Source organism: Lissotriton vulgaris, chromosome 6, assembly GCF_964263255.1.
Source record: "Lissotriton vulgaris chromosome 6, aLisVul1.2, whole genome shotgun sequence".
NCBI lineage: Eukaryota > Metazoa > Chordata > Amphibia > Caudata > Salamandridae > Lissotriton > Lissotriton vulgaris.
In genome coordinates, this window is record NC_141694.1 from 1438125998 (window position 1) to 1438141279 (window position 15282).

Here is a 15282-nt window from a genome sequence, read left to right on the forward strand (position 1 = left end):
CTAGGTAGTCTTCATCGTCTAAGACTGAGAAACTGGAAAGGCCATCTGCATTGACATGATCTGTCCCAGGTCTGTGTTCCCTGTAGGGATATGGACTTTCTAAACAATTTGGGGTTTTCACACACCCAGTCAATCAACTATACACTAGGTCACAGACTGACAGACAGAACAATGCTTATTCACACTGTTACAAACATACATATAGCATGTAAATAATCATTTTTAAACTAGAATTGGTGGTTCTAAAAAGAACCATTGATTTTTTTCCTTATTTTTTTTACATTTAATTGTAATTTCTAACAATTTTGTGTTTTTGTGTTTTTTTTATTTTTACTTTATTGAGAGAAAAGTTTGAAACATAGTGCTTATTAACAAAAAAGCACAAAACTGGGCAAATAAATCTAACACTTATGGGTGTTAATGCTGTCAACTAGAGCAGGGATATTTTTTAACATTTTAGAAAAAAATGTCCAACACCTGCAAACTCCAAAACACTGGCTGGAGGATCAGAGAAAAGTGCAGGAGCAGATGAGGTGCCTGGTTGTGCACCATCTCCAGCAGATGTTGCTTGATGGCTGGTCTCCCTCTCTCTCTCTCCACTCGCGTTATCATAGATGAAGTACAACAAGAGTACCTTTTTTCACACCCTCTAGAGAGAGTCTTATTGCAAATCGTGTAAGTCACTATCCTTGCAATCACCTTATTTTCTCCTAGTGGTATGAAGAAGAAGGTCCACACATTGCTATGCTTCTTCGGTTTCACAGGCTCATCTTCCTGGGAGGTGTTGCCATGGTCCTCTGGAGTCTCAGGACCAGCAGATGCCATCTTTGTCTCCAAAAATAGGGAGCTAAACACCAAAAAGAACAATTCTTAGTCAGAATACAAAGGTGTCAAAAAACACAGACATGCCAAAAAGATGGAGAAATGGGGTAGGACCTTCCTTTATTAATGATAGAAAGGTGTTTAGCCTTTCAAATCCATTTGTTACTGTGTCAAATGTAGTTCGCAATGCCACTGCGTTTACATCGCGGTGAAGTAGCAAATCTTCAAAATGTATTAAAACAGCTTTTAAAATGTTTTTTCTCTATAATTTCTCTACTTTTATTGCCCTATTAGTAAACCTTTTACCGTACCTTAAACATAACTTTTAAGTGTCTATATATGTATGTGACAGCACTGGTCTTGACTCCAGAAAATGTATTAAAATGACCTTAAAGCTGTTTTTCGTCTATATTTATACTAATTTTATTAATTTATTAGTAAACTATTTACCTTAAACAAAACTCTTAAAGTTTCTACATATCTGTTTCACTACTGACAAAATCACGCTGAAGTTGTGACAGGTCCACGACTCCCAACTTTTAAAAAAAATTATAAAAGTATATATGTGTGTGAGAGTAAAAATTGGTAGAGGTGTGATGTGGTATTTCTGGATTCGGTAGGGTTCCCACAAAGTCGAATACTCCTCCATTTTTTATCTCTGTATAGGGAAGAACCTTTGAAAAAAATAAGGAGAAGAATGAACCCACACCTGATATGAACTCCTGTCTGTAGTTAGAGGACAAACTGAAACTGAGCTTCTGGAGGCTTTTGCTGAACTTTGTCTCCAGAGCTAGTGGCACAAGGCTTCTGCCTCCCTTTCAGTGACAGAATAGGTTGGACTTGATGGTGAACCAGAAGGAAGGGGATGCCCTGGGGCTCCTGTGGACTAGCACTAAGCCTGCCATTGAAGCCTGTGTGTGCTGTTTCAACTGCCATTACATCCTGGCAAAATATATTTTTTATCAAAGGTAGTGATACTATGCACTCCAAATTTCTCAATCTTGACCACATTTAAAAATGAAAAACACAAAAAGACTCGGGTACAGACCCGAGGGGGGAACAAGAGGCAATAGGTCTCTAGAAAGTGGCCAGCCTCCAGTCAAAGTCTTATATCACAAATGGAGACCACTTCTAGAATGTGACCAAGTTAACATGAGGTGCCAAGTAGGGTCATCTCACAAAAAGTGATGGACTGGCATCACACACCACCAGGTGTCATGCTTCATCATCTGCCAGTCCTCGCCCTCCAGAAACCCCGTTTGGTGGAGGATGGGCATACACCTGACGACAGGGATGCACTTTCTAAAGTGAGTGGGGGCCCAAAGAAAATAGTGATTTTAAAAAGCCATCAAAAGTTCCCCAATATAACTTTATTTAGTAGGGAACCATGTGGGATCTAAAAGCAGAGGCGCGGTGACTCAGAAAACAATCATCCAATCACCGCTATGTGAGTTTTAGAGGGTAGGTCAACATGTTTCAGCCACTTTTTGTGAGATGCCCCTACTTGGCACCTCATGTTAACTTGGTCACATTCTAGAAGTGGTCTCCATTTGTGATATAACACATTTAAAAATGCTCTAGTGCAAGTGTTTGTGTGCAGACTTGATGCATGCTCTGTCCAGTTAGCACAAGTATGCCTATATTAAAAGTATCTGATCTGTCACCACATGCCCAAGTCAAGCCACACAATGCAAAAATGCAAAACGTCAACAGACAAGAATCCTAAATTTAAACTAAGAAATCCATTTTTATTCCATGTTAATCATGATGTATTCACTCTTAACCCCTTTGATGCTGATGACGAGCTCAGCTCGTCATCAGCCACGGGGGGCGTGTGCGGATGATGAGCTGAGCTCGTCATCTAACGCGGCTTTTAGAAAAAAGCCGCGTAGCGCGAAAATAACCGCTGCAGCGATGCGGTTAATGAAACAGCCAAATTCCCAACTTTAAAGGCACAAGAATTGCCCATCCAGACATTATTAATATGTATGTTAGATTGCACTATTTGTCCTGATTAATCATGAATAATATCCACCCAATGCATTTAAGGTCGGCAAGCTCTTCGTCAGGTAAGGTGTACAGGAGAGTCAGGGATTATTGGCATGTCCCAGTTCCCACTGTAGTCTTACAGGCACATGCATCATTGTTGGCTTTTGCGATTTCTTAATTGCGATTTTTAAGGAATCGGAATTAAGAAATCGCAAAAGCCTATGCATGAAGAAATCGCTGAAAAATTTGCGATTTCTAAACATTCCTTGATTGCGACTCGCAAATTGCGAGTCGCAATTAAGGAATGCCTCCCCATTCATTCCTATGGGCTTAGAGGTCCATAGGAATGAATGGGAAGACATTCTCAATTTGCGATTCGCAATTAGCAAATCGCAAATTGAGAATGCGATTTCAATGGTGCAGGGGTGTCCAAAGGACACCCTGTTGCACCCCTGAAATTAATCTGTGCACATATGTTGTGCACACACATGCCCTGAGGGCATGTGTGTGCACAACATGAAACTTTGAAAAATGCACAAAAGTGCATTTTTAAAAGTTTTCGCAAATTACCATGAGGTTCAACCTCATGGTAATTTGCTCCCCCTAATTGCGAAATCGCTATTTTTAAAACTTTCATGCATTGCATTTAAGGAATCAGAAAATGCGATTCCTTAAATGCAATCGCAATTTGAGAACTCGCAAATATTTGCGAATTCTCAATTTGCGAGGGCCTTCACCCTTGATGCATCCCAAAAGCTGATTTTGCGATCGCAAACGGACGATTTTTGCGATTCGCACCGTTTGCGATCGCAAAAAGCTTTGATGCATGTGCCTGTTAGTAACTAGTAACCTGTATAGTACATGGCAAATGTAGTCTCGCTCTTGGCACTATTACAAGGTCTCAACAAATCAAAAGGCCTGGAAGAAGGCCTACGAAAACTAACAACAATTGTATGTTGATCCACATCAACACAGTGTTGGCCCAGTCAAAACAATCAACATTCCCACAACCTTATCACTGGAATGAACAGAAGAACAGCAAAAATAACCACTTGGAAACTGCAGAAGCCCACGGTTATTCTTTCTCTGACCGTTCCAAGCTAAGAGAATGGGAAAGATATTTAGAGAATCAATGACCAACTCACTAGTACAAGAGCAATGATGTGGTTATTTCTAATCAGGAAAATATGATGAAATGAATACCAGGTGTAGTTGTACTGCTAAGAGGACATCATTTACCGCATGCAGCATGTTAGTAATTAAGGGTATAAATGCACCTCATGTCCGCAAAGACATAAATGCACCTCATGTCCCCAAAGACATGAGGTGCATTTATACCCATTGATGACAATAACAAAGGGTGATCTAAGTACACCACCCTCATAGTTTTTATCTAGAACACTATATTGGAAGGGATATTACATGATAGCTGCAGTTTAGCAAAAGTGGCTGCTGCTAAGAGTGAATGCCATTGCCCAGCACAAATGTTTTTCTATCAGGACAAATTAAGTATGTTTTATTAATTTGTATTTAGTCTGAGGCCATGCTTAAGCACTAAGAATAAGTAGAGGAATGCTATAGATGCTTATGTTGCATCATGAAACGGTGTGTCATTAAACAAATGAGCAAGAACTGTGAGGAGATGATTGATTATAGGGCCTTGCGTTGCATTAAGCTTGGAAACATCTGAACAGGTGTTCAGGGACTACAATATGTTTTTTGAGTTTGGAGTGATGACAGAGTACTGAGAACAGGAGCCAAAATCCTTCACAAAATGAGGTATTTAGAGATATATCTATACCTCAGGATTCCATACTACAGGGTTCCAGAATGGGGAATTACTGTGGTCTTCTGACCTTTTTATGAGCACATCATTTTTATTAAAGCTTGAGAACATGCCTAATGTTATACATTATCCACAATGACTTCCATACATAGCACATCATCCTCAAAATCATTGTTGGAGGTCGTTTTATACGGATGATTCAGCCCCCACCATGTTCCATCCCTCTTCCTCCCCTAACCCAAACAAATGATAAAACTAGGAAGTAACAGCATCACTTTGTTAGAATACTGGTCTCTAAGGGTAAACAGACAACATATCGACTACAAAATATCGAATGGACATAATATCGAGTACAAAATATAGGCTGGACAGAATATCGAATGGACAGAATATAGACATCAAAAATATTGTTTTGAAGGTAAGTAATGTAATATCGAAATTTAAAATATAGATAGTCAAAATATCGAAGTACATAATAAAGGTTAATAAAAATATCGAAAATGTAATAATGTTGAATTTTTAAAGTGTATTTTATGAGTTAAAAGTGTTTATTTATGTTATAATGTAATTTAATTAATGAATTTATTGTTATTTAAATTTGCGTAATTTAATTCTGTAACGGGTTGTGGGTTTATAGGGGAATAGGCTGGGAAGTGATTCAGTTATAATTAATTAAATATGTAAATGTAATTATTGGTATTTGTTTATAATTAATTGTTAATTAACTTTTGTTTTGTAATTAATTAAATTTTCATTGCCAATTAATTTTATTTACTTGATGAATTGATAATTATGTTAATTTAATTAATTTAATTTTTGTAGCGGGTTGTGGGTTTAAAGGGGAATAGGCTGGGAAGTAATTTAATTATAATTAATTAAAAATGTAAATTTATTTGTTTGGTATTTGTTTATAATTGATTGTAAATTAATTTTTATTTTTTAATGTATTACATTGTAATTGACAATTAATTTTATTTAATTGATTAATTGATAATATATTAATTTAACTAATTTATTTTATGTAGTAGGTTGTGGGTTTATAGGGGAATAGGGTGGGAAGTAATTTAATTATAACTAATTACATATGTAAATTTGTTGGGGTATTTATAAGATTTAAATTGTTAAGTAAGTTTTTAATTACAAATTAATTAATTGTTAATTTGTAATTAATTAGTATGACTAGATAACTAATTGTAATGACGTAATTAAATTAGTATTTGGAAATTATTAATTTTTATATTATATTACATTGGTAATTACTTTTAATTAATTTTTTATAGATATTAATATATATATATTTTGAAATAATATATGAAGTATCAACTTTCCCTACTGTTGCACTCTCTGGAGTGGGAATAGTAATTTTGAGCCCTACGCTATCCAACCCTTTCCCTACTGTTGCACTCTTTGGAGTGGGAATAGTAATTTTTACCCCTACGCTATCCAACGCTTTCCCCACTGTTGCACTCTCTGGAGTGGGAATAGTAATTTTTACCCCTACGCTATCCAACGCTTTCCCTACTGTTGCACTCTCTGGAGTGGGAATAGTAATTTTTACCCCTACGCTATCCAACGCTTTCCCTACTGTTGCACTCTTTGGAGTGGGAATAATAATTTTTACCCCTACGCTATCCAACGCTTTCCCTACTGTTGCACTCTCCGGATTGGGAATAGTAATTTTTACCCCTACGCTATCGAACGCTTTCCCTACTGTTGCACTCTCTGGAGTGGGAATAATAATTTTTATCCCTACGCTATCCAACCCTTTCCCTACTGTTGCACTCTCTGGAGTGGGAATAGTAATTTTTACCTCTACGCTATACAACGCCTTACCTACTGTTGGACTTTCTGGAGTGGGAATAGTAATTTTAATCCCTATGCTATCCAACGCTTTCCCTACTGTTGCACTCTCTGGAGTTGGAATAGTAATTTTTACCCCTACGCTATCCAACGCTTTCCCTACTGTTGCACTCTCTGGAGTGGGAATAGTCATTTTTACCTCTACACTATCCAACGCCTCATCTACTGTTGCACTCTCTGGAGTGGGAATAGCAATTTTACACTTCCGCTATCCTACGGTAATAATATTGGATATTTTTTAATTATATTATGTTACTATATATATATGTGTTTTAACAAATATGATTATAATTTTTTTTTGTTTTACTTTAATTAATTATTTAATTATTATAAGGTAATTTAAGTATTTTTAAATATGTTTTAGGAAATAATTTTTAATATTAATTTAATTTGTCATTGTTTTTAATAAAGTCGATATTTTTACAAACTATATTTTAGTAAACGATATTTTTTACTCAATATTTTGGTACTTACCTGTTTGTAGATACAAAGTCGATATTCTGTCTGTCGATATTTTGTCGCCGATATTTTTGGTAGTCGATATTATATCCCTCGATATTATGTCAGTGATCCGTCTCTAAGGAATGCAGTGTCCAGTTAGGTGCTTCTGTAAAAGAGTTTTAAGTGTTTATATTTTATGCACCATTACCAACATGCTGAATACATTTTTTTCATACCTGATTTTAAATGAATATATAGTTGAAGGGCTTTTGGAACACGTTCTATGATGTGTAGAAGTGTGTTTTCCTGACATAAGGTAACTAGGCTAAATTGTATAAGAAACAACATCTTGTTCAAGATAGAATTAATATTTGTAACTCATCTTGCTTTCCTCACCCGCCCACCTTTTACTCCCCACATGCCCCACAGCACACAGGCAAGCTGTAATTGACTGGTTTATTTCCTCTGTTATTGTGCCTCTCTCCTATTTTAACTCTCCCTAGTTCAGCCACAACATGAAACATTTTCCAAGGACCGTCCATTTGTTCAATGTTTCCTACTCATTCATATTACACATTATTGTTAATGTATCTTGTATTGTTCGAGTATCATTACATTAGCTTTAGCATGAAAGGTGCTGAATAATTATTAACGTACGGGCAAGTGCTTGAGAGTTAAAGTGATATGCCATTTTTTTTCATGCGCTCCGATTTGTTAATGAAATGCTCTATTTGCTCACACAACAGTGAGCCTACAGATTTTGCCATTACATATTTGAAAATAATGTATAAAACATCTTTGGTTTTGGGTGTGACCTAAAAGATTTTCCTGTTCTAATAGGATTTCAATCTATTTTTTCCTGATTTTGCTGCACATTTGGGACTTAGAATAATTTCAGATTTTTGCATTCCCTCTATACCTCTGAATTGAGAGTTTTAATGGCATTGACTCTGTATAGTGTTATTTTTGTACTATGTAAAAGAAACCTGGGATGTATATTTGATTTGATGTTTGGGGCCATTTAATCCTTTACATTATAATTAACATTATTTTTTCTGATTTTGGTGCTTAGAAGGTGCCTTTACTCTGGAAATATTGCCTCGAGAAATGGAGGTTTAACACCATCTCTGATCAAGTGAAATGTGGGAACTCTGATTGAGGTAAATTTTGTGGTGTCCAAATTTAGTGGTACCAATTTTGCTCGCACAGAAGATAGAGACAGAAATGGTTGTGATGATGAACCTGAGCTCTACTGTATCACTGTATCAGTGTTACAGAATTATGTACCAAACAAAGTCTAGATATAAAAGAAAATCTTATTGAAATGGCTAATCTAACTTTGTTTGTTGATGGTTTTTGTTTGAGAGGCCACTATGGAGTAGGGTAATCTTAACTGTAATTGTAATTGTAATTGTAATCAGCATTTATAGAGCGTACTGTGACCCTATGGGTATCCTGGCGCTTAGGCATGTGAGATCAGCCAACCCCTGAGTATATTGAAGGGCACAGGGTCAGTGACACTAAAAGGCCATAGCCACAGACTTAAGCCCTGGGAAAGAGCCAAGTCTTTAGCTTCCTCCCGAACGGCAGCAGATTTTCCATCTAAGTTCGGCTGGAAGTTTGTTCCAGGCCGAACCTGCTGCAATGCTGACAGCCCTTCCTCCTGATCTGACTCTTCTGAACCTGGATACTCTCACCAGTTTAACTGAGGAGGAGCGAAGGTTTCGAGAGGGGACATACCATTTGAATCTAATCTGTAATGGCGGGCCCAAGGCCATGCAGTGACTTAAAGACTATGCAGAGCGACTTGAACTGTATCCTCTGCATAACTGGAAGCCAATGGAGCTCAGCGAGGACCTTAGAAGCCGATGAATGGTGTGACTTCATTAAAGCTAGCTTGGCCGCCATCGACTGGATTCTCTGGAGTCTCCCTATCAGATATTTAGGAGACTCCAGCAGCAATGCGTTGCAGTAATCCAGCCAGCTCAGGACAATATTCTCTACTACCAAGGATCTGTTTTTTTTAGGGAGCAGTGGAAGGATACTTCAGAGGACTCTCATCAGAGCGAAGCTGCCACCAACTAATTGTTTACTTGAGACTCCACACTCAAATTACCATCAAAGCTGAATCCTAGATTGTGTACTACCTTTGCGGGAATCAGTTGAGCTGTCACCGGTAGTGGCCAAAACCCAGAAGGTAGTGGAAGGGGGATCTTCCCAGCTGAGCAACACAGGATCTCAGTTTTTTCCCATTGAATTACAAATAGTTATTTTGTAGCCATGATGCAGTGTCTTGCAAACATTCATGACGTTTTTCCAGTGAGGGTGACTGGTGGCTTTCTAGAGATAGAATTAATTGGGTGTCATCAGCATAATTCACAAGGCTGATATTATGTGATTTGATGACAGCAACCAAAGGCCTCATATAGATGTTAAATAAAATAGGGCTGATGGCAGACCCCTGTGGCATACCATGCTGCACATTCATGAACTGTGATTGGTACGGGGAAGAGCAACAGCCTGTTTTCTCTCTGAGAGGTAAGATTGAAGCCACACCAGTACCAGCCCTCCCACACCCGCTCCAGCGAGCCTGGCCAGTAGTACTCAAGATTGACCATATCAAATGCGGCAGACAGGTCCAGCAAAATCAAAATTTCTGATTGTCCCCTGTCCGCCCGCATTTCGAGATCATCCAATACGGTCACTGAGGAAGTCTCTGTCCCATGTCCTGGGTGAAAGTCAAATTGCACATCCTCCTGTTTCCCGTTGGCTTAGAGAAACTGGGAGATTGCTCTACTGACTAGTTGCTCTGTGATCTTCACTGGATAGGGCAGCAGTGAGATAGGCCTATAGTTCTTTGGACATGCTGGGTCTAGTGAGGCTTTTTTCAGTTCAGGTGTGATTATTGCCTTTTTTCAGCATGTTGGCACTATCCACTCTCCAGAGATTGCTTACAGTTCATTCTGAGCACCGGAAGCAGACTGCTTGTGCAGTATGTTCCCCTTCTGAACTCCTTGAGGCATCATATCTGCTGAATGTCACTTCAGCACAAATGGCAGGGTTGGTTACCAAGATAGGATCTTGTTCCCTGTCATAACATTTGAATGTAGCAATGTATGCAGCTTGTCAGTATGGTTTTGGAGTAAATCCATGATTTGGGCAACTGTTGTCACAACGGGGATTTATGACTTCCACTAGAGCAATACAGCAACCAAAAGAGATTGGTGTAGTCAGGTGCATTGCCGTAAGACTGGAAAAGACCTGGTCACTCTCAGAAATAAGTACACTGATCAGATGGCAAGATATTGTACACTTGAAACTAAAATTATGTATCAAGAAACAGAATCAAATGAAGCAAATGTAAATCCTACAGAGAACACAGAAAATGTTAATTGTTTCTTGCTAAGATCAGTTCGGACTTCTTTAAATGAATTAAGAAATTTCCAGGAGAAAGTTCCAGAGGATGAGAAAAGAAAATGGGAAAGATTAGGTTCCAAGAACAATTATCAGGATGTGTATTCTACACCTGAATATGTGCATTGCCTGAATCTGTGTAACATCATGTTAGAAATGCTGTGGAGGATTTGTGCGTTCCTTGTTTACCATGTCAAAGGAATAATCAGGGAAAAAGAATAAATCTTATAATAAATCATACCGGCAAATCACAGGGCCGATATACAATTCTTCAAGCAGATTTTGTTTAAATACCTGCTTACAATGATCTCAAATACATTTTTAAGGTTGTCTGCCTGTTTTTAAATGATCAGACAGCCTTACAGCTGTCAAACTTTTTTTAAGGGAACTAATACCAAGATTTGGCTTGCCAATCTCTATTGAGAGAGATTATGACTCCCATTTTAGAAATGAGATTTTACAATTGATTTGCACTGCTCTCCAAATTGACCAGAGCTTCTATTGTAGTTATTGTCCCCAATCTTCCAGAGTAGTTGAGAGAATTAATGAACCATATAGTACATATTGGCTGAAGAATGTTATTCCACGGGTTTGAAGTGACCAGATACCTTTCCTCGTGTTTTGTTGAGCATCAAAATACCCTTAACAAAAAGACTGGTTTCTCACCACATGAAATATTGCTCGGCAGAGCAATGAGATTGGTTCATAATCCTTCATCGACACTTCTCTCAGTTGCAGATGACAATCTTCTAGTTTACTGTAAAGTCTTTCTGACATAATGAAATCTGTTCCTCACAAGGTGGATTCGGGAACAACACCGACAAGTGCCCTACCCCCTGCTCAATCCTCCGCGGTCCCTGTAGTCTATGACGGACGCGAGCTGTGGGAATTACGCCCAGCGGTTGCGGATGGTTGCAGGCACACTTTGGAGGTAATCTCGTTCACCAAGTGTCTCCATTGTTCCTTTAAAGCTAAGAGAGAGCTAACATGTAAGGCAGGGGCAAGTAGTTTCCACGGGGCCCTACTGAATTGCAGATCACTCCCTAAAGATGGTTTGCAAATTTGGGATCTTCTTTTAGAGGAGAAGCTGGACATACTCTTCCTGACAGAAACGTGGTTGGGGGCGGACTCAGACCCTGAGATCATTGAAGCATTACCGCCGGGTTATAGCATGGCTAGGGTGGATAGACCCTCAGGAAGACGTGGGGGGATTGCAGTGATCACTAAAGTGCCTATTGTGTGCTCTTTTGAATCTCTAGGGATAGAGAATTGTGAGGCCGGCAGGTTTGGACTACAAATTGGCCCTCAGGGTCATATATCGGGTATCCTTCTTTACAGACCACCGGGGAGCTTAGGCAATTTTAGACAAAGTCTGCTAGAATGTGTAGCACATATGGCGCTTAGGCGTAGTACGTTTATGCTACTGGGAGATATGAATATTCACTTTGAGGATGCACGACTGAAAGAGGATGTAGAGATTAAACAGGAATTACAGGATCATTATTTGGAGCTGCTAAATCACACCCCCACCCATACGCATGGACATTTATTGGATCCAGTGTTTGCCAGCTGGGATGGTATCATGACAAGAGCCCCAAGTCCGCTCCCTTGGACTGAACACTTTCTGGTTCCTTTTGATTTCTGTATCTCTGGGGCTGAAGATATCCTGAGGGGGGGTTATAACAGCTATTCCCACAGAAAGTGGAAGACCTTCTCCCAGTCTGTATTTAATGAGAAGCTACGCATTGGGGGGATGCCGGGAGGAGCGGATAGTGAAAGCTCCAATTTAAATCTGGAAGCCCGTATCCTTGAAACCCTGAATGCAGTAGCGCCATTGTATACCGCTAAGCAAGGGAAGAGAGCTAGAAAATCTGCCCCATGGTATACTTCAGATCTGCAGTCACTCAGGTCGGAGTGTAAGAAGCTGGAAAGAAGCTGGCGGAGGGACTTTGACACTCTTAAAAAAAATGAGTATAGAGTTGCTATCAAAGAAAGGTGAGAGAAGCAAAGGCCCTTCATTACAAAACTAGAATCAGTGAGGCAGAATGCTCCGCCAGAGAGCTTTTTAAAATTTATAAGGAGATCTCAGCGGTTTCCAGCGCCAATGCGCCTGAGTCGGACTCTATCATGGAATGTAACAGAGTGGCAGAATTCTTTGCTAGTAAGGTGCGTAAAATTTACAGCTCCTTCTCCAGCTGTCCTGCAAGTGGGGAGACCTTTGTAGAAATGAGGGAGGCTGAGTACTTTGACTCTGACAGTAGGATGGAGTGCTTCACAGTACCTACATCTAAGGAGCTTGTAAGAACATGCCTTAGTGTGAAGTCAGGATCTCCTCGTGACCCAGCCCCTCCTAGAGTGGTGGGAGGGAGCTTAGAGGTTTTAGAACCATTCATTCGCTATGTCCTTGAAACTTTATTTAGCACCCAGATCCTTCCACTGAGCTGGAAGAAGGCTATCGTTCTACCGATAAGGAAAAAGGCCAACATAAGTCATGCAGTTTTAGACAATATGAGACCGATTTCCTTGTTGCCATATACTGCGAAGGTAGCTGAAAGAATAGTGAACTCACAATTGATGGCGTTTGTGGAGGAGGCCAAACTCCTTCATCCTTCCCAGTCGGGGTTTCGGGCTGGATATTCGACCGAAACTGCCTTACTGCGTGCCACAGAGACGCTAAGGCAGGGCGCAGACGCAGGTCACACCATGGCACTGGTCATGCTTGACCTAAGTGCAGCGTTCGACACTGTAGCACATTCCACCTTGCTACAGTGTCTGAACAGGGGAGGTGTGACGGGTCGGGCGCTCGGCTGGTTAAAATCTTTCCTGACTGGCAGAAGTTTCCAGGTCCAGAGAGGCTCGTTTCAATCTGTGGAAATGGCACTGGAACAGGGGGTGCCGCAGGGCTCGGCCTTGAGCCCTACCTTATTTAACTTGTACATGGCCCCCCTAGCAGCTGTGGTTCAATCGTTTGGTGTAGAGATAGTATCCTACGACGACGATACTCAACTGCTGCTCACCCTCTCCCAGGCACCGTCAGGTGGAGCCGACAACTTTAGAGCATGTATGCAGGCCTTAGCAGTGTGGATGGATAACCACTGCCTAAAGCTGAACGGCTCAAAGACGGAGGTGCTGGTGGTCGGTGGTGATCAACTCAAATGGACGTGCGACTGGTGGCCAAGCTGTCTGGGTACAGCGCCTACCCCGTATACGGAAGCTAAAAACCTAGGGATTTGGGTAGATCCCACACTTTCCTATGAGGCACATATTGGGCGGCTGGTGGGGAAGTGCTTTGGAGTGCTTAAGATCCTGAATAAAACCTTGGATCTGCTCCCCTTGGAGGCTAGACACACATTGACCCAGGCCCTGGTTACATCCCGGCTTGATTACGGGAATGTCCTCTTCTTGGGAGCTTCCAGCAAAAGCATAGGGAGGCTTCAGGTATTACAAAACGCAGCGCCACGTCTAGTGCTAAGACTACCTAGGAGAGCGACATCCAGAGTCGCATTGGTGACCCTCCACTGGCTTCCAGTAAAGGAAAGGATACTGTTTAAGGCCCTCCTGACATGTCACCGTATCCCATGGCAGAAGGCTCCCCCATACCTTACTGATTTGATCACTAGGTATGAGCCGAGGAGAGCGCTGCGATCTTGCGGTATGGGCAACTTGGTTAACCACCGTTTTAAGAGGGCTAAAATGGGAAGTCGCTCTTTTAGAGTGATGGCCGCCACAAGCTGGAATAAACTCCCGCTCAGTCTTCGCCTCCAACAATCGGAAACTAAGTTTCGTTGTATGATAAAAGCTCACCTGTTCCAAAGGTGAGCTGGGTGCTGGTCTCGGATGTGGGTCAGTCACAGGGCCTGGCTAGTATTGCTCTCACAGCGCGGGGACACGCCGAGATGGCACAGCCATAGCGCTTTACAAATATCTTTATTATTATTATTATTATTAAAAACACTCAATGCCACACATTAAACCCAGGTCATTGGGAGCTATTAAAAAACAGGTTTGCAAGTGTTGCCTTGCGGAAAGGTAATGTGGCCCTTATCAAGTGATACTAGCTACTGACACTGCTGTGAAGTGCGCTGACATTTCACAGTGGATCCACCCCGCTCACTCCAAAAGAGTGAAGAGTATGGATAGAGAAGTGGTGAAAACAACTACTGATTCAGACAGCCACACTAATGTTTGCAGCATGTATCCAGAGGGGGATAACAATTTGACTGGTGAAGACAACAAAGTTATGGCTTTTGGTTGAGGAAAGTAAAGATCCAGACTCTAGGGAAGGTACCAGTAATAACGATGTCTAGTTTCAAAGAGAGGATTAGAGTGAAGAGCTGTTACAATGTCAAAGTCAAAGGCAAGAATGGCAGCAAGAAAACCTGGTCTCTGATCCAAACAATGAAAGACTTTTGTTGAAAATTCAGGTTACAAAAAACCCCAGAACAAAAAAAACGCTCACAGTGAGTCAGGCTGCAGTGTTTAATTTGTAAAATAAATAATTGTCAGGCCCTCGTCAGGAGGCCACTGCAGATTGCACCCCCATTTTCACTGCCAGCGCAGCCAATGACATTACCAACTCAACTACTAACCAGCACACATCCAGGCCCTCAAACTATAAGAATGGTTTGGGCAGCAGGTATTAGTCATTTTGAATGTATATTGGATTATTAAATAACTACTTTTGTGCTCATCTCTAAACTATAGATACAGCACCACCATGTGGCAGACTGTCATAAGTGCAGGGGTTGACAATTTAGTGTCAGTGCCGGGCACCATTAACCACCTGCTCAAATTAAGCATTGGTTTTGTTGATGCTGTTCAGGGTTTGAACGCATCAGTAAGTCGAAAAGATTCTGCAGTAGGTAAAAATAAAGGGAAAGGGCTGAAATGAACAAGCCACTAAAGAGAACCTGTAAAAGAAAGCACTTAAAGATTAAAGCCAATCAATGAAGAATGTAAAGTAGTTGAAC

General features: G+C 40.5%; 1 long non-coding RNA gene across 1 annotated transcript in view; it reads right to left on the bottom strand.

Annotated features, from left to right (window-relative positions):
* Positions 1–333: 333 nt before the first annotated feature.
* Positions 334–15282, bottom strand: part of LOC147708964 (uncharacterized) — a 64969-nt gene continuing 50020 nt past the window's right edge. Inside the window, exons 3-4 of the long non-coding RNA XR_015296529.1 lie at positions 6932–7064; positions 334–847 (exon numbers count right to left, since the gene is read on the bottom strand). This is a non-coding gene — a long non-coding RNA (uncharacterized LOC147708964). The remainder of the gene's footprint in view (positions 848–6931; positions 7065–15282) is intronic.